This window comes from Chelonia mydas, chromosome 13, assembly GCF_015237465.2.
Source record: "Chelonia mydas isolate rCheMyd1 chromosome 13, rCheMyd1.pri.v2, whole genome shotgun sequence".
In the NCBI taxonomy this organism is placed as follows: Eukaryota; Metazoa; Chordata; order Testudines; family Cheloniidae; genus Chelonia; species Chelonia mydas.
The window spans coordinates 5080266-5100879 of NC_051253.2; positions in this window are offsets into that span (position 1 = coordinate 5080266).

The window sequence follows — 20614 nt, forward strand, 5'->3', positions numbered from 1 at the left end:
CAGAGAGAGAGAGAGTAGCATGGGGACCTCTCTCAATATGCCCCATCACACTTCCTTTGGATCAGCTTCCACGTGGAGACCTGTGTGACATTCATGACTCTTGTTGTTGATTTTTCATTCTCTAGGGCAAATGGCTCCCTTAAAAGCTCTGTGACCCACAATCCAGTTCTCTATATCTATGCCATGGGTGAATCTCCACCGCTTCAGAGACTAAGCTCACCACTACAGGGAGGTTCCCAGAGCCTGCTGGTGTGGGGAGTATGCTCAGTGGATTAGCTGTGTTAATGTGAGTGTTGTAACCACCGTTGCCTTGTTGGCCCTGCTGTGCTGTAGAGGTGGATGAGGCTGTGGCTGCAGAGGCCAGGCTGAAGGACAATGCACCTGGGTTTTAGCACCAGCCAGTAAATTACCCTTTGCCTTTTCAAAGCTCCCAGCATTTCCAAGGACAATCCGCGCTGCATTCTGGGAAATTCCAGTCTGGTTTTGATAGGACTCTCTTAATTATCTGACGCCTATGCTGGAGACGGCTTTCTGGCTGTTCCCCTGAAGGTCAAAGCATCTTGAAGTATGAATGATTATCTGAATCTGCTAGACCCCCCGTTTCTTCCCCCCATAATCTACTCCTTCTGCTCTTTCTAGCAGGCCTGACTCCCCGACCTGCTGGCTTCTTGGGCATGGGGAGATACAGCCTAGTGGCCTGCTACCTCTATTCCAATGTATGGAACAATTTCAGTTGATAGCTGTATTCCTGGCTTTCTTGTTCTCAGGACCTCTAGTCTCCCAATAAGGCAGTGAGGAAGGTTCTGTCATGCTCTCTAACTTACAAAATACTCCAGGGTATTATTTTTCAGCTTTAGCACTTCACTGACAGAAATTAAACATGGTGTAAGACATATTCTATCATAATAAGAGCCAGGTATTATTATTACTCTGTTTTTATTAAAAGAACACATTACAGCTCTGACAGACAGTTAATTTTATAAAAGCAAAATGCTAGGTACCTCATTAAACATTTCATGATCTTCCAGATAAGTATACTGCAGTCTATAAGCAGAATCTTTCTCTGTAATTTTCATGAATATAAACTTGTATTAAAGGAAAGGGATAACTTTGCCATTCGTTTAATCACTCAGTCATTTAGTAGGATAGCTTCCTTTCTCATCTTATCAGACAGGGACTGTTGGGTATTTAAGAATACATAGGTAGTGTGACAGGGTCGGGCTAGATGACTATAGGAGAGTAATAGAAGGCAGATATATTAGCCCCAGGCTAAGTAGGTCCCTTTTCCCTGGGTAAGGTAACAGGGAAGGTTCCAGAACAATCAGGAACCTTCTGAAGACAATTAAGACAGGCTGATTAGAACACCTGCAGCCAATCAAGAAGCTGCTAGAATCAATTAAGGCAGGATAATCAGGGCACCTCGGTTTTAAAAAGGAGCTCACTTCAGTTTGTGGTGTGCGTGTGAGGAGCTGGGAGCAAGAGGCACTAGAGCTGAGCGTGAGAACACGGACTGTTGGAGGACTGAGGTGTACAAGCGTTATCAGACACCAGGAGGAAGGTCCTATGGTGAGGATAAAGAAGATGTTGGGAGGAGGCCATGGGGAAGTAGCCCAGGGAGTTGTAGCTGTCGCACAGCTGTTCCAGGAGGCACTTGACAGCTGCATTCCACAGGGCCCTGGGCTGGAACCCGGAGTAGAGGGCGGGCCCGGGTTCCCCCCAAATCCTCCCAACTCCTGGTCAGACACAGGAGGAGTCGACCTGGACTGTGGGTTCAGAAAAACGGCCAAGCTGAGGGCTGCCGTGAAGCTCCAAGGTGAGCAAATCCACCAATATGTGCAAGACCCACCAAGGTAGAGCAGGAACTTTGTCACAGTAGTTGAAAGGGTTGAGTTGGACAGTACAACCTCCTCCTTCCGCCCAAGAAGTATGCTTCGGGCCAACACTAGCTCATCATAAACTGAAGGCACAACACTGTATCTAGCAGATTCTGAAAGATATTAAGTAAGTAAATCCAATTATTCTTGTCTAAATTTCAGTTACATCATAGCAAAATTTTTAGAAGCCTTTACAATCCATCACCAACTTCAAGCACACAGCAGCTGATCTTCTAGTGATCTGCTGTACACCATCATCCATCTCCTCTCTGGTTATCCCGTACTATGATGACTCTCTACTATTCCTTCCATGATAACTTTCCCAAGGGTATTTCCACTTCTTGCCTAATGTGAGCAGAGCACATAACTTTGCACTTGTTGATTTCCACCATCAGGGTCTGCTTCTCTCCAATAATATTTCTAACATAGCCATTTATCTGTTTTTCTGTATAGAAGATATGCAAGAGTCTTCACCAGCACCACGTTTCAAAAGCTTCAGTTTTTTCCTTGTCAATGGCATTAACTTCCCACAATTCACATTCCAAATTACTAAGGAAAAAATTAGGCTTTTCACCAGTTGCACCTAACCCCTTTAGTGCACGCCACAAAGACCACTTCTGTGTCTCTACACTGATGAGATGCTTTCTCCTGGAATCTACTAGTTTAGATTACGCTGGTGTAATAAACATGACAGTGCGTGTCATGTCTCCCTCTAATGGCTGGTCTACTAGAGGATAATAACTTGCTTTTGGTAGCAGCTGATGGAGTTATTCCTTTAGCTTAAGTAGCACAAGATCTGTGCTGTGGTACTGTAGTTTTCATGTTCAAATCCTGCTGATATTACTCTGGCAGAAAGTATAGGCCTTGCAGTCTCCACCAAAATTTTCCGCATGGGAGCTTTTGTAGGAATCCATTCTCCAACGTGATAGATTTTAGGATTTCTTCTTTCCTGCTGCTTGAAAAATAAACAGAAATGAAATTCAATAGACAGCAAAAATATCTAGGAGCTGCAGGAGTTAGAGTTTACCATCTGTCCCTGGGGAATGCAACACACTCTGTAATGCAATATGCTGAATCAGCTGTCATATTTCAGAGATGACGAGAAAGGGAAAAAAAATAAAAGACTAAACAGTACTGCCTTTTATTTTGGCTCGGAATACCCTAGAAATAACAAACATTTGATCGCCAAGGCTTAGCTGACAACAGCTCTAAATAGAAAGGAATGTGCAGGATGAGAAACAAGTAACAAATGGCCCAAGAGAGAACAAGTTACTGAAGCATGCGAGCTATAAGTAGGCAAACCAGCCTCTCCTTAAAGGTGCATGGTAGTGCTCCGGTGAGGGGCATCAGATCAGGTCTATATGGAGGGTCTTGGGAGGTCAGAGAAATGTCCTTCCATGTGCTCATACAGACAAGTGCCAAAGGCTGAACCGTGCATGGGTGCAAGTTGCAGGGATTCCCCAGCGGGGTGGGTGAGTGGAATTTGCTGTAAGACAGATGGGGAATGTGAGGGTAGAGAGGCCTGCATAGGTTCATTTCCCTGTAAATCCAGGGTCACTCTGAGGAGTGGGCGACAGGACAGCCAGGCAGGGGTCCAGAACTGAGGGAGGAGGAAGGCTGTGTGGCAAAAACATGCTGAGCGTGGAGTAGTTACTGTTTCTCTCATTCAGTCCCTCGGGTAGCATCTTCCCTTTGCTTCCAGGGCACATCATTGGCTTCTGGCTTGCAGCAGAGCGAGAGCAGCTGAAAGTCGAGGAATCCGGAGTGCAAATCTGTGCACATGTCCACAAGCAGGGAGGTCTGAAAGGCACAGCCTGGTGATGGGGATTGGTGGCATGGAGTAAAGATTTGTCTGGCCTGGTGGCTGCTCTGGTTGTGTCCTACGGTGTTATTACAATGCACCAAGCGTAACTGTGTATCAGAAGGAGATGTGCTCGGAAGCCAAGCTTTTCTGGCTTCGAATGGAGCAAAGCTGCTGGCTCGTGTTTATGGACCAGTGGCGGTGCCTGGGTGTTTTTGGACAGCTGCAGGTAACACAGGTGACTCTTCAGATTTCATTGCTTGGTTCCCCCTTCCCTGCCCTGGTTCCCCTCTGCTCCTGTCCCACGCCTTCCTCCAGATCCACTGAGAACAGTGAGCAGTTGCTGCACTTGAGTGTTTCTCTCTTGGCCCCTGGAGACTCTATTCCTCTGATTTTTCGGAGAAGACAGTAGGCTGCAATGTCCCGGCTTTGGCCTTTGGTTTGCTTGGTTTTTGCAGTGTACGATCTTTCTGTCACTCACCTCTACCCAGGCATTACAGCCCTGTAATGGGGTGCTGCACCCATTGGCTTGGGAACTAGAGGTTTTACCAGGTTTTACATGGGGCTCTGCTCCCAGTCCCGCATGCAGGGTCCCGGCCCCATGCCTGGGGCTCTACTTCTGGCCCCCAAAGCGGGGTCTCGGCTGCCGGCCCCGAGCCTGGGGCTTTGCTTCTGGCTCCGCACGCAGGGTCCCAGCTGCTGGCCCTGTGCCCACCCCCAGCCCCCTTACCCTTTTCTGGGTCCCCCTTTCCTGGAGACACGACCCTGCTCCCGGCCCCAGCTCTGGGGGGGGGAGGGGGGTGGACAGGGGTAAGGGGGGCTGGCTTTCAGCTCCCCCACTAATAAAAGTGTTCCCGTGTCACTGGCTGCACCCCTGCTGTTTAAGTCCTGAGCCCTCACCCGACGTTGCCAATGGGCTGCAATCCTGACCTGCAGCAGAATCTGTGTCCCCAAGAGGTTTCACACATGTCACCGCAATAACTGCAGACTGCTGCATCCCTGCTGTTCCAGTCACGGTCACTCGCTCAGTTCTGCGAAACACTTTTGGAGTGTACCTTCCCTCTGACCTAGGACTGCAGGGAGCACAGCGGTGGTGTGCTGTGGGGAAAACTATCTAGCTGTTCTGTAGCTATAGAAAAATTGTTTTTCTTAACCTCTGAGGATCGGACAAGAAGCAACAGGCTTAAATTGGAGCAAGGGCGGTTTAGGTTGGACATTAGGAAAAAGTTCCTAACTGTCAGGGTGGTTAAGCACTGGAATAAATTGCCTAGGGAGGTTGTGGAATCTCCATCACTGGGGATTTTTAAGAGCAGGTTGGACAAACACCTGTCAGGGATGGTCTAGATAATACTTAGTCCTGCCTTGAGTGCAGGGGACTGGACTAGATGACCTCTCGAGGTCCCTTCCAGTGCTATGACTCTATAAATAGAAAACTCCAGCCTCCCAGGCTGTCAGCCCTTGCAGTTTTATCTATTGATCATCTATCTATCTATCAATCTATCTATCGATCGTTGTTTGTCAGATTTGGTTTTCTGTAAAGAAAGCAGCCCCAGGTGTTTTGCCTTAAGGGCTTTAGCTAAAATACCATTGGAACTGACAGATGGACGAATAAACCCGACTCTCTGAGCATTCACTGGATGGCGTCTGGGTCCAGGTTGTTACCATCCCTCGTTCATTAGCTGCTCTCTGCCATGCTGGTGGCAGTCTTCTGTGAACACCTAGCAATGGGGAGCATTCCTGCCATTAAGGATCACCCAGTCTGGGCAGGATGCTGGGGTTAAACCAGGCTTCAGGAGGCTTCCTGGCAGGCCTCTGGCTGTTGTGTGGCTCCAACGAGGAGAAGGATTGTCAGATTTGCAGAGAGAGTGCGTCTTGACTGTGTCTGTGCTCCCTTCCCTGCACTGCCTCCGGGAGTCTGCAGGAGGCAACATGTTCCCATTTCATAAGCCGGCTCTCCGCTGCTGCGGATCAGCGATGGCTCCTCTGAGTGAGGAGAGAAGCTGCAAAGTCAGGAATGCTGCTGCTTCTTCTCCAGGGCAAAGGGCTTCAACAGAGAGGGAGGGAGGGATGGCAGGTTCCTGGAGCAAAGGGCCAGATCTCGATCTCCTTGAGATACTGGTGTAAATCCAGAATCACCCCAGGCAAGTGAATATAGCTACTCTGGATTAACGCTAGGATAAGCGGGATCATAGTCTAGCCCACACAGTACACACAATCTGATTTGGCTCTCCAGCGTTTGTACTTTAATCAGCTGTGATATCTATCACAGGCTAGCTGGGGGCAGGCTGCCTACTTCCTTTAGTCTGGGCCCCGGCCCCTCAACTGCATTTAAAAAGAGCAGCCAGAATTGCAGGGCGAGTGTCAGCATCTCAGCCTTCTACAGAGCAGCGATTTCTCTCTCCCAAGGGGCCTCTCCCAGAACCAAACTGCCCCCACTTTAAAGTCCCTCCCTCCTTTGGGCCTTGCTCTGCTCCCAGTTCAGGCAGATGGGATGGGCCACCCTGCAGAAGCCATCAGCCCAGCTCAGAATGATCAACAAGATGGGTTTGCTTCCTGGTCCAGTGACAGCATGCCCTGGCCCCACTGCTCAGTTAGCCTCCCTTGTTACGTCCCAGTAACTCTCCCGCTGAAAAGAATATCTTCGCTTTCTAAGTGAGTTTGGTTTCCAGCTCAGTTTTTCGAGTCTCTTCTGAATGAGACAAGGGATTAAATTGAGACCACCATGGTCAGAGCACATGTGATCTCATTCAGATTTGATTTTCGGTGTCTAGAGATGACAGAGCAAAAGGATGGTTCAGTGGTTAGGGAACTAGCTTGGGACTTCGGAATCCTGGGTTTAGTTCCCTGCTCTGTTCCAGACTTCTGATGTGCCCATGGACAAGTCACTTAGCCGCTCTGTGCCTCAGTTTCCCATCTGTATAATAGGGATAGTAGCACTGCCCTGCCTCACGAGGGTGCTGGGAGGATAAATGCAGTAAAGGTTGTGAGGTGCTCAGCTGCTGTGACAATGGGAACCATGTGGGTGCTGGGAAACCTGGCACGAGCAGCTGGTTGCTCTCTAAGCCCAGGAACTGTGATTGCCCCTCTCCCATCCAGGGGGTGTGCGAGGGCTTGCACGTTCCTTTGCATAGCCCTAACGTTTGTCCAGTCTGACGTCCACGGAGCACGACGTTCCCTCTTTATGTACTGCCCGGGCGGCGCCTGCTTTGCCCACACTGGAGCCGAGAGGGTAGCTAGGTCTCCACGTTCACTCCAGCCTCTGTGGAGGCTGCCAGCAAGGAGATCCGGGGGGAATAGTGTCCTGGCGACTGGACCAAGCCTAATGTCCCATTTCATACAGGGGACCAAAGAGACATCAGCTGGCAGCATCCTTCACTCACGGATGATCTAGGCCAGATCTGAACTGGTTACCTTGTGGCAAAATTCGCTTTAGCACAGTCCCAGGCCCCTGGGGCACCCTGACTTGTCTGGTTGCTCATTATTTTGAAGCATTCGCTCCATTGAAAACTGTTCTCTGACCAACTTTTCTATCTACTTCTGCTCCTGTGGGTTCATCATCTTCCCTCGAGAAGCACCTCATGCCCCTGAGGAAAGCACACACGCCTCCCCCTTCCGCACCCTCCAACTTTGATCTGAATGCAACAGACAGAAAGGTGCCGAGGAAAGCCTGCAGCCTGACACTTGAGAGATCAGAAAAGGGAATGTCAAATGTGCTCTGTGCTTGAGAGAGATGAAATGCCATTTCCAGGGCGGGGGGTGGGAAAGAGTTTTAAGGGAGCCTTCTTATCTCTACACTTAAATTTCTGCAGAAAAAAGATGCCCCTCACCGGTAAGAGGTCAGACTAAGAAGTTAGATTTTTGCCATTGCCTGCTTGCTGTGTGCTGTGACCTTATATCTAACTAGATCAGATCAGTTTTGTGGCATCAGTCCATTTTCAGAGGGTTGTTGTTTTTATTAATTATTTTTATTTTTTATTTACTTGTATCACCGTAGCTCCTAGAAACCCCCCTCACGGACCAGGCCCGCATTCTGCTAGATGCTGCACAAACACAGAACAAAAAGATTATTCCTGTCCCAACGAGCTTACAACCTAATTACAAGACAAGAGACAAGAGATGCATACAGACAAGAACATAAGAATGGCTATACTGGGTCAGACCAAAGGTCCATCTAGCTCAGTATCCTGTCTTCCGACAGTGGCCAGTACCACAGGGAAAGAACAGAACAGGTTATCATCAAGCGATCCATCCCAGCTTCTGGCAAACAGAGGGTAGGGACACCATTCCTGCCCATCCTGGCTAATAGCCATTGATGGATCTACCCTCCATGAACTTATCTTTAGGGTCAGTGTGTTCTCGTTACCTTTGGGGAATGTGTTGGTATCAAGGTGTTCTGGTACCATCCTTCTGGAAAGTGTTTGCGTGTGTGCTCTTGTGCCGAGCACTGCTTAGGAATATGTGTTTCTGCAATATCAACCCTGTTATTGCCAGGTTCTGTGGGCAGGGCCTGCCTCTCGTTCACAGCCTGACCTTGCTTTATATTAGCAAAGCGTTGACCACTACTTTAGCCCAGGCCTCAGGCCTCATACCAGGCCTCTGATACAAGGCCTTATGTCTCTGACTCTCTTCTTACTACAGTGTCCTACCCACTAGACCATGCTGCCTGAAAACCAAGAGCCAGAATTTTGAAAATTGGAAGACTTGCAATTACATGGGCAAGTGCAAGTACTGAGGTTGCAGGCCTACACTAGGCAAGTGAATGCAGGAATAAGAGCACTTGCCTGATCCGCTTGTGCAAGCATAGTGATTGTGTGAGCACTTTAGGTGTGCCGGTGCTCAGATGTCATGGTAATGAGGTCTATGTAAGTACCTTAGAGGGACACGTGCAGATTTTGGGTGGGAAGTTGTGCTCCTAAAGTTTCTGAGACTCTTCGCAGTCCTGTCATAACTTTACTAAAAATAAACCCCAAAAATTGGACGCATGACACATCTTGAACCAGAGACCCTGTTTATATTTAGAAGCACTGAGAATCTCTCCTGCTTTGAACATATTTCCTGTGTCAGTGTGATGCATGCATGAATGGGTCCGTACAAACAACAGCGCTGGAATGGTCATACGTCCTAAATGTGGATCCATTAATTGGTAGAAGGATTTTTAATGAAATGAGCTTGAGAAGATGCAGGCAGAGGAACCACAAGGTGGATAATACACTAAGCAGAAGAATTAGTTGGGTTTAGGACTTTTAATTACTCTTGACAGAGCATGAAAAGAAGAGAAAAAGAAAACAGGGAAAATGTCAGTAGAACAGTGCAGGGTTGCAAGCTTCTCTTCTTCTTCTTGAACGCCTAGCCAGACAGTCAGCCATAGCGATCGTTCGCCATTTGGTCTGTTCCTGCGCAACTGCAAAGGCTTATGGCCTGACAGTCCAACATTGGAACAGATGTGATGAACCCATGTTATAGGGGATCTGCCTCTGGTTGCTGGAGAACGGCATTCGCTGGAATGTCTTGTGGCATGCTTGTGACATGTCCGAAAAGCATAAGGGGCCACCTGTGGACAATGGCCCCAGTAGTCTGTAGACCCGAGCGACCATAAATATCTGCGTTACAGATGAAGTCATTTCACCTTCTGCCCAATATATGATGTTGACATTTCATGTGGAAAGCCTCCAGCTTTGTCCAGTCTGAGCAGCGTAGTGTCCATGTTTCACAGCCGTACAACAGTATGGGAAGGATACAGCTCAAATAAATCCTGAACTTGGTTGTTGTAGTAAGATGATGTTGATTCCATATCCATTGTAAATGGCCCATGGCAGATGCTGCGATGCCAATCCGATGGAGAACCTCCGTGTGAGAATTGGAGGAGCTGGTAAGTATAGAACCCAGAGAGCAAAAGCTGGAAACTGATTTGACTGTTTTGTTGTTCAAAGAGATTGGAGTCGCGGGTGGACCTGGTCCTAGATTTTGCAGTTTTGTCTTTGGCCATGAAACATGGAGACATGGTCAGAGGGTTACAGGCTGAGTTAAGTAAATTGAAGCAGCTGCTCTATTAATGCATGCAGGCACAGCAAAGGGAAAATTCACCTGCAATCCTGGAGATTGAACCTAGATGCTCCAGAAAAAGAGAATTCTCTTTTTTCCTTTGTATAGTGTCAGGTTGTTTCTTCTGGATCTTGCATCTCCTCTTCTCAAGCTGCCATCACAATGGGCTCTTGCTACATCTTCAGTTGTTTTGCTTAGGGAGAAGGTCATATCTGTGATCACCCATTTCCATGGTATGAAGTATCTGTGGACATGACCTTGCCACTGTGATTGGAGTTTAGTTCTGGAGCGAGGTGGGAGCTCTCTATCTACTAATGCGGGATATTTTCAGTGGGGTGCGGAGAGCTGGTCTTGGGTCATTGGCTGAACTGGCAGTGGACAACTGGTTGTGATTGCAAATGTCTACACTGGAATTTTGACTTGTGTTTGGACATGTTAGCAATTGTAAATTCCCAACAGGACACAAAGGCTTGTTGCTGCAGCCTGGAAATGAACATGACTAGTAGCCAATGGTTCCGTCTCGGAACAACTGTTTATGTCGCATCTACAAGTGAATTTACAATTGTGTTAGGTAAAATGGGTTGAAACACAATTAACTATTCAGAGGCAGACATGCCCAGAGAAAAGAGGCAGAGGGGTGGAGAGGACATGAAACACAAGAAAGTTGCTCTGATCTAACTCAAGGTGTGATGTTCAACTGGTGCAAGCCCCAGGGCAGGGATGGTTTTATTTCTGTTTAAACCAGGCATATTTCAGTTTGGTTTAAGTTGATTAGGAATCGGTTTTAGCTAAACCAAAATAAGCCACTTTTAAACTGAAATCCAAGTGTCTGTGCAGGAGTTTGCACCAATTTAACTAAATCAGTTTAAAAACCAGTGCAATGTTCTCATGTAGACAAGGCCTGAGCAGATGGCCCACTAGGAGCACTGGGGAAGGGAGAGGGAGGAGAAGGTGTCTCATCAGCTCCATTTACACCGGTCACCTGTGCAAAACAGGTGTGCAATGCTACCAGATCAGGATGGGGGTGTTTGATGCTCTCCTTGCACAGGCACCAAAGATGATGCAGTGTGTGAGACAGGGGAGAGAATCAGGCCCAGTGAGCAAGTTTTGGCCCATGCATATCTGGGGCATTGTGAGATCTGACAGTGCTCCTGTCCCAGGAACTCTCCTCTGTGCTGTGATTTGTGGAGCATCTGGTGTAGAAACAAAGATTTCCACTGAGACAATAAAGGTCCATCCCAGCCTGGACATTGTCCTGGTGCCTTGGCTCAGGCCCTGCACGATCTCATGTCTCACACACTGCATCATCATTGGCACTTACACAACCAGGGACGTGGAATGGAGCCAACAAGGAATGCTAATCTCTTGGATTATCATTTTGCGAAGAGGAGGCAGGTGGACAACAAAGAATGCGGGGCAGTTGGGTGAGTGACATTAGAAAATAGCTGGGGTTGTAACTAACCGGCTCTGCTCTTCCGTCATGTTGCACAGAATTTGTTTGGCTATTAGCGTTTATTTGTCTGTCCTGTCTAGATTGCAAGGCACTGCCTTTTACTCTGTGATTGTCCAGCACCAAAGGGCTCTGATCCTCTCTGGGCCGCCTCCATCTACCATGATCCAATTGTACTAAGAAGAGAGCAGAGATTGTCCTTCCCTGGGAAATGATTGCAGCCTGGCTACAAATCTATCTTCAAAGCCTCATTGCTTCTAAACATCCGCTGCTCCCCTCTGGGAAGGCCTGTGAATGATCACAGTGCCTGGGTTTTAATATGTCCTACAGACCGTGCCGGAGCTCACTGAGGAGATCTCTTTGCACCTGTTATTGCATTTGAAGATGACAAGACAAGGAACGTCAAGGTGACTCTGGAGCTACTGAAGAGCACGTGTCCGTCTGTAGCTTACCCCTCTGGCTGGGACTGTGCAGTAGAACCTGAGCTCCAATGTAGCTGTTGCACATTTGCAGGTGGGAGGAGCAGTGATGACTAGACAGCGGTGCTTGGGAGACAAAGTGGGGATTAGCTCCATGCAGCCTGCAGCCTGCCTGCAGCTCTGCTGCAGTGAATTTCATCATGTTCAATGAGAGGGCAAGATGGAAATGACTGCGGTGCCTGTGAATTGACATGTCTTAGGAGGAGGGCTGAAATGAACGGAACGAGGATGAGACACGAACGATCAGAGTGTTTATAATCACGCCGATCGCATGGGAGCGGCTGTGCAGGCACGCTCAGAAATGCCATTAATCAAGAACCTGTGGCTGCCCTATTTGCACGCTGCTCACTGACATCACCGCACGGCACTCCCTAGCATCCCAAACCTCTCAGCAGCCTCCAAGATAAAGCAGCCTGCCAGAGAAATGGGGCCTTATAAAGAGGCTGTGCAAAAATGTGATCCAGCCTCGCAAACCTTTCAGGGGATGTTTATTGCATTGACAGGGGAGAGATAGCTCAGTGGTTTGAGCATTGGCCTGCTAAACCCAGGGTTGTGAGTTCAATTCTTGAGGGGGCCATTTAGGGATCTGGGGCAAAAATTGGGGATTGGCCCTGCTTTGAGCAGGGGGTTGGACTAGATGACCTCCTGAGGTCCCTTCGAACCCTGATATTCTATGACTCTAGAGACTCTGGTTTCTAAAAGGTGAGCAGCAGTGGTAGGAATTCAGGTGTCTCTGGCTATTGCAAGCCACTTGGGTCACCTCCCTAGCCAGGCCGTCAAATAAAGCTCCCGACAGCAGCCAGATTTCAATCCTTTTCTTCAGGGATTCAACGAAACAGCTCAAGGGCAGCTCCACTCAACACAAATCTCTGTAGCTCCTTCCTGACCACCAGGACCTGCTTTCCTAAAGCCTCCCTCTCTTAAAGCTTCTGCTCCTGCATCTCCATCTCTGACTCAGCAGGCTCCCTCTTATAGGAGTCACTGCCTCCGAGCCGTCACGTGATTCTGGATCATCTGACTCAGCTAGGACCTTTAAACAAGGCACCGGGCTGCATGTATATCCCTCTGGACAAGTGCCCTGGGACAGTTATTTTCACAGCAATGCACCTGATCACCACTGATCTATCGAATGCTGCAGAGTGTTCTACATGTGAGCGGGGTCCTGGCCCGGGAAAGCTTGGAGTCTAAGTGCCCAGCTGCATGTGGCCGGCTGGGTGTGCAAAGGGCTGGGTGTGCAAAGGCAAGGAGCTTCCCTCACTGACGCCTCAGAGGCATCACAACTGGCACTCACTCAAGTGCAAAGCTTGCATAAAGCTAGCGCTACGAGCCATGCTAGCTGTGCCAGAGTGGGCAAGGGGGAGCAGGAAGAAAGCAAGTGTCAGGGCCCCACTCCAACCAGCTAGAGGGACTAGAAGTTGCATGCTTTTAATGGGCGCATTCCTGCACATGAGGGAGCTCTGGGAAGCCTTGTGAGAGAAGGAGCTCCTGCTGGGGCCGAATGGTCCTGGCTGCTCCCCCTGCAGAAGCGTAGCTGAAGGTCACAAAAGAGCGTTAAGCTCAGATATTATGGAGCAGCGACTGGCACCTGCGTTAGTAAAGGACAAGCTGAGTTTTGCATTTAGTAGCACTACCTTCTGCCCCCCTCCCCTTGCATTGTTCTGATGGTCCAAAGGAGGTGTTAGTCCTAAACGGAGATGCCCCACATAGGGGGGAAATCTGCCCCACACCTCCACCTCACAGACCACGGTGGATGGGCAGCCAGGGGTGTACCCAGTGAGAGGGGGTATGGCTGGAATAGCGATATGCCAACCAGGGATCCTCAAAGCACAACAGGCCTTGCAGAATCATTGCTAGCTAGTGTGAATTTAGAGCAGCTTCCAGGCTGCTCTAACCTACAGACAGGTCCAAAGTCATCTGCCGTAGCCTCCGGGATTGGAGGAGCACGAAAGTAGCTCTGAGCTGACTTTACCCACGCTGTTGCCTGTCTCCAAGCTGCTCAAGGAGAAGAAAAGCCCACAAAGTGCCAAATCCTTTGACTCTCATTCCCTTGCTCTCTGGAGCTTTTCACCCCATTGTTACAGAATGACGGCATGGGAATGAGGAGATCAGAAGGGAATAGCAGAGCTGGATGGAACTGTAATTATTCTGAACTTTACCCAAACTAACTAGACCTTGTTAGCAGCTAAATTAGTGGTGGGAGGCACTGTCCTACTTCTGACGAGACGGAGAGGGAGAAATGCTGGCAGGGGAAGACACTCTTAGATGATAGCGACTTAGAGCAATCTTCTCCTCCTTCCCCCCCTGAAAATGTTCCGACAGCACAGGAGGATCTGAGGCACTGCAGCTTTGCATTGATATTCTGCTGCCGTGAGCGTTTGCTTCCCCCCTCCTCTGCTGAATACTAACTTCAGCCCTCTCGTCCGTTCTGCAGGGGCTGAGCATGGAGCTCCGGGGCCCATTTCATATATCGCATGAGACGTGACCCGGGACGTATTGATCCCAACATGGCAGGTGGCTGATGAACACCCAGAGCTTCCAGAAGGTTGGCCTCAAAGGGGAGCAGCTGGTCTTTTAGTGTTTTTCATTTGGGGTGCAAAAAAAAAAATTCATCTTTGCAACCGCCTGTTACAAGCTAGAACTGAAAACCCCACATACATGCCCCACCCTAGGCTGGCTCCAGGCTCCACTGGGGTCCTGTGAGAGCTAGGTTGGGACAGGACAGTGCATGGCTGGCTGTCACAGAGGCTGCCACTTTGGGGAAAGTTGGGAATAAAACAAACTAGAAATGTTCCAGCGTAAAATCCCTTATGTGCAAAATCCCTTAGTGCCTTTGCATGGCTGTCGGGGGCATTCCACACGTCAGCCGGAGCTCCTTTGACAACCCTTTGTGCTGTTGTTACGTGCTGTGGTTCTGGAGGTCCAACCTGAGCAAGACCCCATTGTGCTCGAGGTGCATGACAGTCACCTAGTAAGAAACGATTCCTGCCCCAAACCATTTACAATGTAGCTAGAAGAGAGAGGCAAAGGGTGGGAGGGGAAACAGACGTGAGCTCGCTTTCCTAGGTCAGCAGCAGAACCAGCTCACCTTAGTCCCGGGCCAGCACACTTCCTCGCTGTCTCATTTGTCTACCAAGCACTGGTACAGTGTGGGGTGGTGCATTGAAAGGAACCAGGAGCTGTGTCTTTGTCCAGCAGTCTTAACTAATGGGCTCTGCCCCCTGTGGGTGCTGAGGAGAATCCATCCCACGCCGCTGGAAATTCTGGGAAACCAATCACATAGGAAAACCCCACCCCAAAATATTAGGGATATGGAGAGGAGCAGCAGTGAAATGCCCTGGGAGTTGGGGGACTAGAGCAAAGGGATTAGGAGGAAATCAGGCCCAAAGAGACAGCTATGCCTTACACGCATGTGGGCACTCTCCCTCCCCGTGCAGAGAGCACAGTTATGCTGGCAAGGGAAATGTCACACACAGCTCCTCTCCTGTCGCCTGCGTCCCCTGGGAAATCAGATGTTGTTAAAGCCTCTTTTATCAGTCTGGCTGATCTGAAACAAAATGATTTCTTCCTGTGCGGCACCAGAGGGAATTCACTGTCTGCACCAGACAGAGGAGCTGCTGGGAGGTTTTTAACCAAGCCAAAATTTGCCCCAGAGAGAGCAAAATACTCCCTGCCTTTCAGTGCCTCTGCACATTTGGTACTCTGGTATTTCTGTGGATTGGAACTACCACCAGATACGCCCCCATACAAACTTCCAAGATTTAGAAGCAGCCTTGATAATCCAGAATAAGCTTTTCTCTTTGCAAATTTGGTATGAGATTAAGTGTTCCTTGATGATGGCTATTGTATGACACAGTGTAATAATAAAGCTGTGGTAATTAGGCGATAGGTTTGCCCTGGGCACGTAGCAGACATGAGGATGTGGATTTAATGATGGGGCAATATCCCAGGTAAGATTCCAGATTCACCTGCCACTCTGGCTGAATTAGTCTTGCATTGCTGCTGACTCTCCTGTGGGGTCTGAGGAAGGAAGCTGGCAAAATAACTCAAGCCCTCTCTTACTTTGCAGGCTTTGCAGAGGTCTCTGCTGCGTTTCGTGTGCCAGAAGGAACATCTGTGTGTAATCGCACCCCAACAGCCGCATGCTAAGTGCATGTGACAGAGCCCCTGTCTATGTGACTGTCGTGGTCTCGAAATAATTATAGAGTGACTTCTTGAGCAGCTCCCCTTAGGATGGTGTCAGAACGCCTGGACTGTTCCTGGAGAATATTAGCCATCGCTGGGGCAGGGACACTCCTGTTTGCGCCCCAGGACACCAGGCGTTGTTTCAGATTACCATGGCACGCGCTGTTCTGTCTCAGTTGTTCCGACACCTTTCCCAGTGCGTAGCCCTCATGGGTTATGGCCCTGTCTGGCCCCCCTCCAGACACCAGAGGTCACAGGAGCTGACACAATGAAAATTGCTTTGGATCCAAAAAATCTCCTGTGCCAGAGACAAAAGCGCACCTTGTCATCTGCATTAGCACTGCTGAGGGACAGGAATGTCTGCATGGCGGGGGTCTCGTGTCTTGGCAGTGGAGGGGGCTAGGCAGGGCGGGAAGGGTCAAGGCCAGGAGGGTGGCAGGGTAGATCTTTGGAAAGTGGTGCAGAGGGGAGGAAGTCAGTTCCCTTGGAGAGCAATGCTGCATCTGAGCATGTGTTTTAGGGCCAGTTAGACTGCCACAGCAGTTCCCATGTCACTCCTGCTACAGCAGGGCTGACTCTGGCCGCTGGAATGGTCCCGGGGAGCCCTGGGCAAGAGAGTATAAAAGAGAGGAGACTGCAGGCTGCTGTGACTCACCCTGGGGACAAGGGTGGTGCCCAGTGGCTCCAGGATGGGGGAGTGCAGAGGCTGATTAAAGCCACTTTTACACCCTCCCTTCTGCTCTTGCATCGAGCATAGCTTGGCCAGACTAGAGGAGCTGGCACTAAGCCTGTTGAGGCTTGTTAATGGCCAGTGAATCGCGGCTCTCCTGCTGGGAGGAGGGAGCGCTGAGTCTATGGGGGTGACATCACAGAGCACTGCACCAAGCTGGCTGGCTGGCTCAGTGTACTCATGGCTTACATCAGGGGCTGTAAGACACAGTGCTCCTTAAAGGGACAGGCAAACCCACCGATTCTGACCTCACGGGGGGAGGATGTTTCAGACGAGGCTCTCCCTTCTCGCCTATAACCCTGAGGCAGGTTCCGAGGGCTGGGCCATCTGCCTGCTATGGCTTGATAGCTGGAAGCAGAGTGCATTAGCCAAGATTGATCGTTGCCTTTCGTTGTTTCTCTGCCAGCGCGGCCATCAATTCTGGTGCGAAATGTAGGAGTGATCCCAGGCTTGGCCGGCCTCTGGTGCCACTCGCTCAGCCTTCTTGACGGACCCCTCACAAATCATCCACACCATCGAGGACGTGTCGGAGGGTCCAGGCTCTGGCACTGTGCTGTGCCAGCTACTCCGGAGCTCGCCTCGTCAATGACCTGGCAAATTCTGGGGCTGATCAGAACCCTGGGGCTGGCCCTTGTCTGGGGCCAGTGACGCAGGGCGCGGCTCATATGCACTGGGAGGCACATCCAGTGACAGCTGGGGACTTGTGCTTATGGAGATTCCTAAGAGGCATTGACCACTGACCCCGCTGCACCCTCATCACCCCCACCAGGGATTGTGATGCCCCCGGACCAGCTATCCCTACATCCACTGTCCATTGTGACATCGCTGCGCTGGTTAAAGGTTTGTTTTGTTTTGTTTGCACAGTGGGTCCAACACCCACAAAAGACTCGCATTCCCTTTTCCTCTACTGGAGTGCAACTTGTGTCTGTATGGAGGGCCAGCACCAAGCCTGACCGCCACTGACGTCCCACTCAGGCCCTCAAAGCAGGACTGAAGCTGTCGGTCATCTGGGTCCCTGCCCTTTTGCATAGGGATGACCTTGACAGTTGTGCCAGCCGGGTTTATTTGCAGCTGCAATCCACAGCTCCGCGGCTGGCGTAACCCAGTGTTGCTTCACTGATGTGTGGATGCCGGTGCAGACGTAGGGGTCGCCTTTGCTGATTTGGCCCCTTCTAAGCGGGAGCTCTGCCTTTGGAGGACTTTCCAGATTAGCTGCACAGAATGTGATTAACCTATCAGATTGTTTTGCTCACACTGTGAATTTAATGGTCCTGAAAATTAGGGCTAGTTGTGCTGGAATAGGAAGTAGGCTGAATCTTGGCCTGGTCTCTGATCTGAACTGAGCTGAGCAAGATGTGTGTTGGTTAGCATCAGTGAAATGTCCCTTGGGCAGCTCCCCGACTGCATATGCTTAACTTTCCTCCACAGCTTGATTTCAATGGGGCAACTCAGAGTGCATAACGTTAAGCACATGCATAACCCTTTGCAGGACCAGAGCCTTAGTTTGTGTCTCTAAAGGGCCCAGTAGCCTCTCTGTGCAGCCTTAACATGCACAATTAATTAATATTAGGCTTACCCCTAACCCTAATAGCCCATCTGACGGTGGAAGCCCTAATGGTTTAGCACAGCACTTTGGAATTCAGAGGCACCAGTGTCCAGAAGAGAGGATACCATCCTTGCTGGGCCAAGCAGTGTTATCTTGGGCCGAGAGACTGGTGGGATGGAAAATCTGGTGAAAGCCGATCAGCCTGAACTGCTTTGGCAACATATCCATTTTACTCCAAGTACTCGGTACTCTTAGGTCTAAAATCAAAGAGGAAGTGAGCCAGCAAGGGTGAAAAAGGAGGTGTCAGATCCAGAATTGTGGTTCGTAAAATGTCTGGGAGCATTTTTTATTGATGTCACTGCACAGGTAGCAGAGAAAGTCACTTTGATGGGAAAAACAGGCTTATTTCTAGATTGTTTGTTCAGACAGGTCACATCCAGCTGCAAGGGAGTTAACCAGGGATCCTTCTAGAGACTCTGTTCTTAAGAGCCATACAATAAACTCACTCTCAACTGAATCTGCAGAAGAGCTGAGAGTGAAAAAATGACCGATGTGTGTCTTTGATTACTCTCAACGATAGCACATCCACACGTGGAGTGTCTGCGGTTCAAGATGAAGAGAAACAAAATGAGTTGACTTGTGCATTTTCATGTGTTCTGATGTGCTTTTTCTGTGTGATTTAATGGAGGGATCAATGATAAACTCCTTTGTGCTGCTTTGATGTGCTTTCCGAGTAATTATTTCAGAAAGCTCTTTCGAAAATAAAGCTTAGATTCTAATTTGCAGTCTTGCTCTGGATCAGCACTTTGGCTGATGCTGTTTTTTAACTCATTTATCTATTTTCTTTTCCTCATTGAACGATGCCTTCTGGGAAAATGCATGAGGACAGGAACTTTGACATAGTCAAGGTTTCCCAGGGCCCTGCCAATGTGTCTCTTTTTATACCAAATGGCATCTTGAAAACCAGGGTTGATGTTTTGTAAATTGCCTGTGCAACTGTAGCCATTTCCAGGTGCAGTGACCTTTTTGCACATGCATTCATAGCAACTGCATGCTTAAATTAGACAGGTAATTGCACACACGCATTAGTGGGGGAGGTTTATGTTGGATATTAGGAAAAACTTTTTCACTAGGAGGGTGGTGAAACACTGGAATGCGTTACCTAGGGAGGTGGTAGAATCTCCTTCCTTAGATATTTTTAAGGTCAGGCTTGACAAAGCCCTGGCTGGGATGATTTAGTTGGGGATTGGTCCTGCTTTGAGTAGGGGGTTGGACTAGATGATCTCCTGAGGTCCTGAGGTCCCAACCCTGATATTCTATGATTCTAGTGCAAATCTTTGTGAGCATGCCATTCAAAAGCATTTTGCTGAGGACTCAGGAGTTGAACGGTATTGGCTTGATGCAGGATGGAATTCTATGATCCGTATTATCCAGGAGGTCAGACTAGAGATGATCAAAATGGTCTCATCTGGCCTTGGAATCTATGAATCTATGAAGCCACTCAGTGGTTTGAGCGTTGGCCTGCTAAACCCAGGGTTGTGAGTTCAATCCTTGAGGGGGCCATTTAGGGATCTGGGGCAAAAATTGGGGATTGGTCCTGCTTTGAGCAGGGGGTTGGACTAGATGACCTCCTGAGCCCCTTCCAACCCTGATATTCTATGAGTCTATGATAGGTCATAATCCCAGTGCCATAGTCAATGGTACCTCCGGGAAGATCAGGTTCTTAGGTTAAGTTTGAACTAATATTGAGTGCATAATGCCTACACAAGGTATGGACTCACTACAATGCTAGTATTTAACTCATTGCTTTATAAAACTTTCTTCAGCTAATTCTGACCTCCAACATGGGTGTGCAACTGGACTTCACATCACTGGAAGCATCATATGCATATCAGAGCATAGAAATGGTTTTTGAGTTATGGCATATGCCCGGCTTTGTCTATGCCAGGCTAGATTGCTATACCATATTGATGACCCATAGCAGAAAGATGTGCTCATCGCTTTATACCCGGCCTGGATAGTCTTCCTTTCTCCTCTTCAGAAATGGCTTGCTGTGGCTATGTTGGATCAAGGGATTCTGAAATCAAATAGGAGCAGATCTGTTCCCCAGAGAGTGCACCTGGGTCACATCACTCACTGCCAACAGCAGTTCCAGCATCAGTGAACCCCTCTGCCTCTCAAGTCACTTGCCTCCATTTATTTCTCTGCTCCATTATGCCAGGCGAAGCCAAACTGCTATGGTGTTGGAGAATCAGGCCCATGGAATTGTCTTCTTCAGTGTTCACTTTCTTCACTTTTAGCTTCCCCCTTTTTTGGGTGTGTGTGTGTGTGTGTGTCAAATGCCAGCCTGGGCTTCTGATTTGTCATGCCTGTGGAGGAATGGAGAAGCAATGGAATCCAGCTATCCATCCTCATTAAAACCTTCATTATTTCCCCTATAAAGAAACCCTGCTGAAATATGAACAGAAATGCAATAAATCAAGTACCCCACAGTCATAAATCAAATAGCA